Genomic DNA, 7,364 nt, shown 5'->3' on the forward strand with positions numbered 1-7,364 from the left:
AGTTCCACTCTTTGATTGTTTAATAAAAAATTAAAGAATGCCTGTATATTGGTCAGTGTTCTCTAGAAAATCAGAATCAGTAGGATGTGTATCTGTATAGAAAGAGATTTATTTTAAGAAATTGGCTCATGTGATTATGGAGGCTGACAAATCCAAAAATGCAGGGTAGGCTAGCAGGCTGGAGACCAGAGAAGAACTAATGTTCGGTTCAAGTCCAAAGGCCAGCAGGCTGAAGACCCAGGAGAGCGCTGATGTTGCAGTTCATGTCTGAAGGTCATTGGGCTAGAAAACTAGGGAAGAGTCAATCTTAGAGTTCAAGTCCTAAGGCTGTCTGCTGGCAGAATTCTCTCTTGCTTGGGAGAGGTCAGTCTTTTGTTCTATTCAGGCTTTCACTTGATTGGATCAGGCCCACCCACATTATGGGGGGCAATCTGTTTTACTCAAAGTCCACCAATTTAAATGTTAATCTCCTCCAAAAACACCCTCACAGAAACATCCAGAATAATGTTTGACCACATATCTGGGAAGGCACAGTGGCCCAAGCTGACACATAAAATTAACCATCACACCCTATTTTAAGTTATTTAGATTGTCTATACATACTCACACATACACTCACACAGCTGTGATGGGAGCAACATATGGTGGAGAAAAAGAAAAGGACTTTCATTCATTCGTTGTGTTCAGTATAATACAAGGAAGAAGCTTGGTGGAATGTGGGGCCACTAATAATGTGAAATTGTAAATTAGCTGCCAAGTTGATTTTGGTTTAGGTAACACTCAGAAGCAATTCTGCAATTAGGTTGTTAGCTGATCAAACAAGCATGGAATGGAGGTTTCTTATCCAAAAATAATTTCATGAGAAATTATTAGAAATTTATATGATATCAGAAAACAAACAAAACAAAAACAACCTAGGTTTTGTAAAATAATTTGTCTAGAAATCTAGTGGTTAACTTCCATGCAGCTGAACAGGAAGTGGTGCATATTTGGTTGTTTACATAGGATTTAAGAAAACCCAAGCACTACATATTTAGCATCTACATACAAAATCAGCTTAGACCAGGACAACTCTGAATTCAGTGTTTAAAAAATTGATTATATTGAGGTACCAATTACCTGGCTCACTCACTTTAAAGATTTTTTTCAAAATGGCATGTGAGTTGACGTAAATGATTTTTTGTTGGTGGGGGGGGTGTCCTCCAATTTGCTGTAAGTCTTTATCTAATATATAAATCCTACATAAAGTCTTCCTGTTTGAAGACTCATTCAAGTCTGACTGTTTGAAGACTCATTCAACATTTTTAAGAGCCCCGAACAAAATTCAGCAATATGGATGATATTAGGAAAAATAGAGAGGATCAGGCTACTCCTTTCCTCACTTACTCCCTGAGACTCCACAAGACCTCTGAGGCTGGGGTGTCCACATGTTCTACTGCAGGCTTAACAGCATAAGTACTGTGGTGACTGTGAATCCTTCTGAAGTAGGAGGTTTCCATTCTAAGGTCTAAAGGCAACCATGTTGATTTGCCCTCTTTGTCTGTTGAGTAACTAGGCCCACAATTTAAGTGGAAGTGATTGGTAATGATGTTCCCACTAACTTCAGACTCCCCCAAAACTTCAGTGCAAATTTGTGGCTAACCAGCCTCACTCACTTAAACAGTATTCTGTTAAGTTTTTCTGCATTTTTATAGAAACAGTCAACAAATATGCCAAAGATCAGGCTGACACTTTTTATGGTCTCTTGGAAACTCTACCTGCTAGAATTCCCATAATGCTGATTCAGATGGTTTCCCAGTGGACCTTCCAATGCTAAGTTAGTCCAAGGAAACAATTCCAAGTCTTCCTTCAATGAGATTAATGAGAAGCATGGTTGTAATCTTGTTATATATCCTGCTTAAAAACCTGTTTTCTTTTTTAAACTTTTGACTGGTGAAGAGAGGAGGAAATAACATTTATTGAGACATAGACTTTTCTGTCCACTATGGTAAATATGTAATACTATATAAATATAATAATAATAAATGTATATATACAAACATAAAATAACATATATAACCTCTGTCTAGACAGTTTGTATATTTTATCTTACTGAATTATTAAAACATTCTGATACAGTAGGTTCTGCTGATCCCATTTTAAAGATAAAAATTAAGGCTTAGATAGATTACCTAGATACAGGTAACTAGAGGCAGTTCAAAAACAGCAATTAGACTGTCTAGACTTAAATCCTGGCTTCACCATCACCAGTTGTGCAGTCTTGTGCAAGTCACTTACCTCTCTGTGCTTCAGTTTTCTCTTCTGTAACATGGGAATAATGGGACCTACTTAAGGCGAGGAATACATAAAATGATACACATAAAGCTCTTAGAACAGTGCCTGGCATGGAACAAAACACTTGGTAAAAGTTAACTGTTATTATTAGCTCGCTTAAGGTCACATGAAAGTCCACGCTCTTTTTGCTGTATCACGATGTAGCTCCAGGATGTTGTTATCCAGAACTCAAAGCTCCCCATGATCTGGCCCCTTTCCTATTGTTTCGTCTACTCCCCTCAAATACTCTTGCTACCTTGCATCATTTATTGGCTTATTTAACAAACACTGCTGCCAGCTTTCCCTGGCCTAGACAAGGTAGAGGTACAGAGGATTGAGACACAGTCCCTTCTCCACAGAGCTTTCAATTCAGCAAGCCAGATAAGCATCCACTGTATTTATATAGATGAATTACAGAGATTTAAATTACAAATCGTGTGTGCACAGAGGATAGACAACTTACTAAGCCTGGGGGAGTCAGGGAAGCCTTCACGAGGGGGCTTTAGATTTAGGTTTCAAAGGATGCATGAGAGTAATTTGTGCTATGACTATAATTACGGCTTTTATATTATACCATATTTTATACTTATAGTATATACTTACACTAGTATTGTTATAGTATATATTTATACTATTATAGTATCAGCTTTTTAAGGTCAGGATTTACATAAGGCTTAAATTTAGAACTTCAACAATGCCCAGGACGGTGCCTGGTATGCAGCAAGAATTTGATGCATAAATGGGTGCTGCTGAGGAGGGTGCCTGTCAGGGAGGTGAGTGGTATTCACAAGATTTACCTCCTACCTCTTACCCTTTGCTGTAGACTAAACGTCTGCATTCCCCCAAAATTCATATGTTGTAAACTAATCCCCACTGTAACAGCATTTGGAGGTGATTAGGTCGTGAGAGTAGAGTCCTCATGAGTGGGATTAGTGTCCTCATGAAAGAGACTCCAGAGGGCTTCCTCTCCCCCTCTGCCATATGAGGACGTAGTGAGAAGTTGGCCATCTGTGAACCAGGAAGGGAGCCCTCACCAGGCACTGAATCTACTGACACTTTGATTTTGGACTTCCCAGCCTCTAGGACTCTAAGAAATAAATTTCTGTCTCTTATAAGCTACCCAATCTATAGCATTCTGTTGTAGCAGCCCAAACAGACTAAGACACCTTCTTATAGCAGTGGCAGAGCAAACCAATAAGATGCGATATAATTTATCCACCTGCTGTCCAATGAATATCAGGGAACTGTATCAAAACTCAATAATTTTTTTTCATTTCTGGTCTTTAGTTTCATCCACACAGCAGACCCAATCTCAAAAGACGTCCATCCTCCTGTGCTAATTTATTATAATTTAAATAGAATAACTAATAGATGAAAATATTGTACATATAGAATAAATTAAAAACAAAGGTATTTATTTTCATGTGCTGATTTTACTTATTCCATTTATTTTCTTCAGATTGATCTAAAACATCTCGGGCAACTGAACCAGGCAGAGAATATATATCTCTCACACTATCTTCAATGATAGCAACAGCCTGAGTGAATTGTATTGAAAGCAATTTAACATTGACTGGTTAAATATGCAAGCTACCCATCTGAAGCAGAGATATTGCCAGACTCTTTCAAATTAAAGACAGAAAATAAATGTTTGGAGATTACCTCACAAATGGGAACTGTCTTGGAAGACAGTTCAAATGCAAAAGTGAAATAAATTATCTAAATTCAAAATATTTTATTCCATCCATCACGGTGGCAAAAGCAGCTGCATTTTCTCCTTCTGATCATAATGTTAGAAAACTAGCTAATTATTATTATTTTTTTAATTTTATTTATTTATTTTTCCCCCAAAGCCCCAGCAGATAGTTGTATGTCATAGCTGCACATCCTTCTAGTTGCTGTATGTGGGACGCGGCCTCAGCATGGCCGGAGAAGCGGTGCGTCGGTGCGCGCCCGGGATCCGAACCCGGGCCGCCAGCAGCGGAGCGCGCGCACTTAACCACCAAGCCACAGGGCCGGCCCTAGCTAATTATTTTTTAACAGACAGTTTCCGGAAGGGTATGCCTTCTTAGCCCTACCCCCTTTCGCTCCATCAAAAGTATATTTTAAAAGGAGTTCTTTGATGGTCTTTAGTCCAGGCAGTAACTATAGAGAGGAAAAAAATAACTTGACTTGTAGTATAAATTTTAAATACCTTTGAATACCATACATAGACTCTCTGACATTTTTTCCTGAGAGGCTTAATGGTTAATTCCTGGTTCTGCCCCTTTCTTGGGGGAAGGGAGGGCTGTTGCCTGGTATTTAAGAATGTAGCCTCTGAAGCCAGAAGCCTGGGGTCATAGCCCACTGGCTAGCGTTGTCTCCTTGAGCATGTCACTAAACCCCACTATGGCTGAGTTTCATATCTGTGGAATGGGAGTGATAAAAACACTGAACTCGAACTCATGGGGTGGAGTGTGGCTTGCACTTGATGACCTTCTGGCTCATTCTAGGCCCTTTACAAATACTTGCTTGCAGTGACAAAATGCACATATCTCCACTTTGATTTCAAAAATAGATTTAATTGTTAGGAGAATTCTTCATCTTCTAAACACTCAAGGGCTACTGTTGTTTTGTAAAGCTAGAAGCATACCTGATTATGATAGCAGTGTTGAAGAAATTTCCACTAGGGACCCCAGTCAACAACTTTGTTTTATCACCTAAATTTCTGCTTTTTGATTCACATACCACCACAGATCATTTTCCCTTAATATACCCAAATGATGACAAGCAGGAAGAAATAAAAATTCAGGGAGCCCCCAGGAGTTGGTATTTCCAAAGCAACAGAGATTAATCTTACTATTGTTCTATTTTTCTAAAGAATATCACACATCGACCCCACAGCTATACATTTGTGAGCTTGCAGTGTTTGAGGCCACACAACCGCTTTGTGCTGGGGCTTAAAGATGAAACGGACCAGTCCTTGCTCTTAAAGATCTCAAGGGACTCATTGTGTAAAGAGGGGGCTCCTATGTGTACACTATGATGGTGAAAACCACAAGGGAAGTTATGGCAGCAAAAGGCTCTTGATGGCCTGGCGTCTGCCTGGAGCTCTGATCTCATCCTGGGTGTCCTTGATCTCCCTCTCACTAAGATGGTCCAGCCACCCGGGCCTTCACTATTATTTTAAAGCATGCCAAGTGCTTCCCTCTGCCTGGGCTCTTCTTGCCCATGAGGTTCACAAGGTTGGCTTCTTGTTATTGTTTAGATCTCAGCTCAAGAATTCCTCCTCAGAGAAAGCGTCCCCCACCAACTGGTCTTAAGGAGCTTACCGTGTTAGTTTGCTCTTGCTGCTGTAACCAATTACCACAAACGTAGTGGCTTAAAGAACTTGAATTTATAATCTTCTAGTCCTGTAGGTCAGAAGTCTGACCCCAGTCTCATAGATGTCAAATGTCAGCAGGGCTGTGTTCCTTTCTATACAATCTTGGGGAGGATCCATTTCCTTGCCTTTTCCGGCTTCTAGGATACATCACTCCTTGGCTCATGGTCCTTTTCCTCCATCTTCAAAGCCAGCAATGTTGCATCTTCTGCCCCTTCTTCCATCATCATCATCATTTCTCTCTCTCTCTCTCTTTTTGACCAGAGCTGGAAAAGCTGATCCTTTTTTAAGGACTTGTGATTACATTGGACTCACCTGAATAACCTAGCATACTTTCCCCATCTCAAGGTCCTTAACATTAATCACATCTGCAAAATCCCTTTTGCCACGTTAAGATAACATGTTTACAGTTACCAAGATTAGAGTGTGGACATCTTTGGAGGCTCATTATTCTGCCTACCACACTTAACTCTCCCCTAGTCTCTCTCTATTATGTTGCCTTTTTCTTCCTTGTTATTTTTTATAGCACTATATGTTTGTTTATTTACTTATAATTCGTTTATTATTATGTATTTCTTTATTATATGAAAATCTCCCCTTCCACCCATTTTCCCTACACTATTCTGAAATCTTCTTCAGTAAGAATTTGCCCTACCTTGATCACAGCAGCATCCCCAGCCTCTAGAGAAGCATCTGGCATCACAGAGGCCCTCAATATGTTCTTGCTAAATGAATAAATAAACTCAACTTTGGTAACTGGTATAAGCTTTAAAGAAGAGGTGCTGTCTCAGTTAAGTGTTGAAGGTAGGTAAGGAGATTATCAGATAAAAATCAGGGAGTGGACTTTCCAGCGTGTGCAAGAGAGAGCAGAGTCACTGGAGAATGACAACAGTGCTCTTGGAGGAGTGGCCAAGGATGAGAGAAGCTAAGAAAAATGGGTCAGAGGCAAGTCATCAAAAACTTTTTAGACTTCATTTTGTAGGTAGTGAGAGCCATTGAAGGATTTTATGTGGAGGAGTAACTTTATCTTTGCATTTAGGAAGACACTATGTCACTGGTATCATTGTCAAGGAAGATTATTTGGAGGAAGGCCAAATGGGAGACTGGGAAGTGAGTTTTATCCTATCTTCCAAGATTTTAGCTGGCTAATCTGATAAACTAATGACTGCCAAAGTGTTAATAGAAAATTGTTGGTAGAAAATCCCCATCTCTTCCTCTAGGTAATGTGTATTATAATAGTTGACCATTGGAGATAATTTTTTCTTTCCCCTAGCAACAGTGGGAAGTTTTTGGAAGCATATTGGGCTGCCTTCTTAAGATTTTCTTAAAATCTTAAAGAGGACAGGTTATATAAAAGACAATTGTTATAATAAAAAGTATGGGAAGATTCAGTTTTATATGTTCTGGTCTGGCAGTGTCATACGAAGTTACATTTGGTAAGATATTCCAGCTGTCTTTTTCTCATTTGCTCCAACTGTACAATGGTACAAACAAAACAAAACAAAACAAAACATTGCCGTATGATGAAGGCTTATAACTAAGCAGTAAGAGCGAGAAAAGAGTCAAAGATGACATCAAAGTTTCAAATGTGGGTGACATGGGTAATGGAGGTTTCAAAGACAGAAAAGAGAGATGACAGCAGGAAAATCTGATAGGTTCATGACGTCAGGATATGACGTATTTGGTTTTA

This window comes from Ceratotherium simum, chromosome 15 (genome assembly GCF_057802395.1).
Source record: "Ceratotherium simum simum isolate JZ-2026a chromosome 15, ASM5780239v1, whole genome shotgun sequence".
Classification (NCBI taxonomy): Eukaryota; Metazoa; Chordata; class Mammalia; order Perissodactyla; family Rhinocerotidae; genus Ceratotherium; species Ceratotherium simum.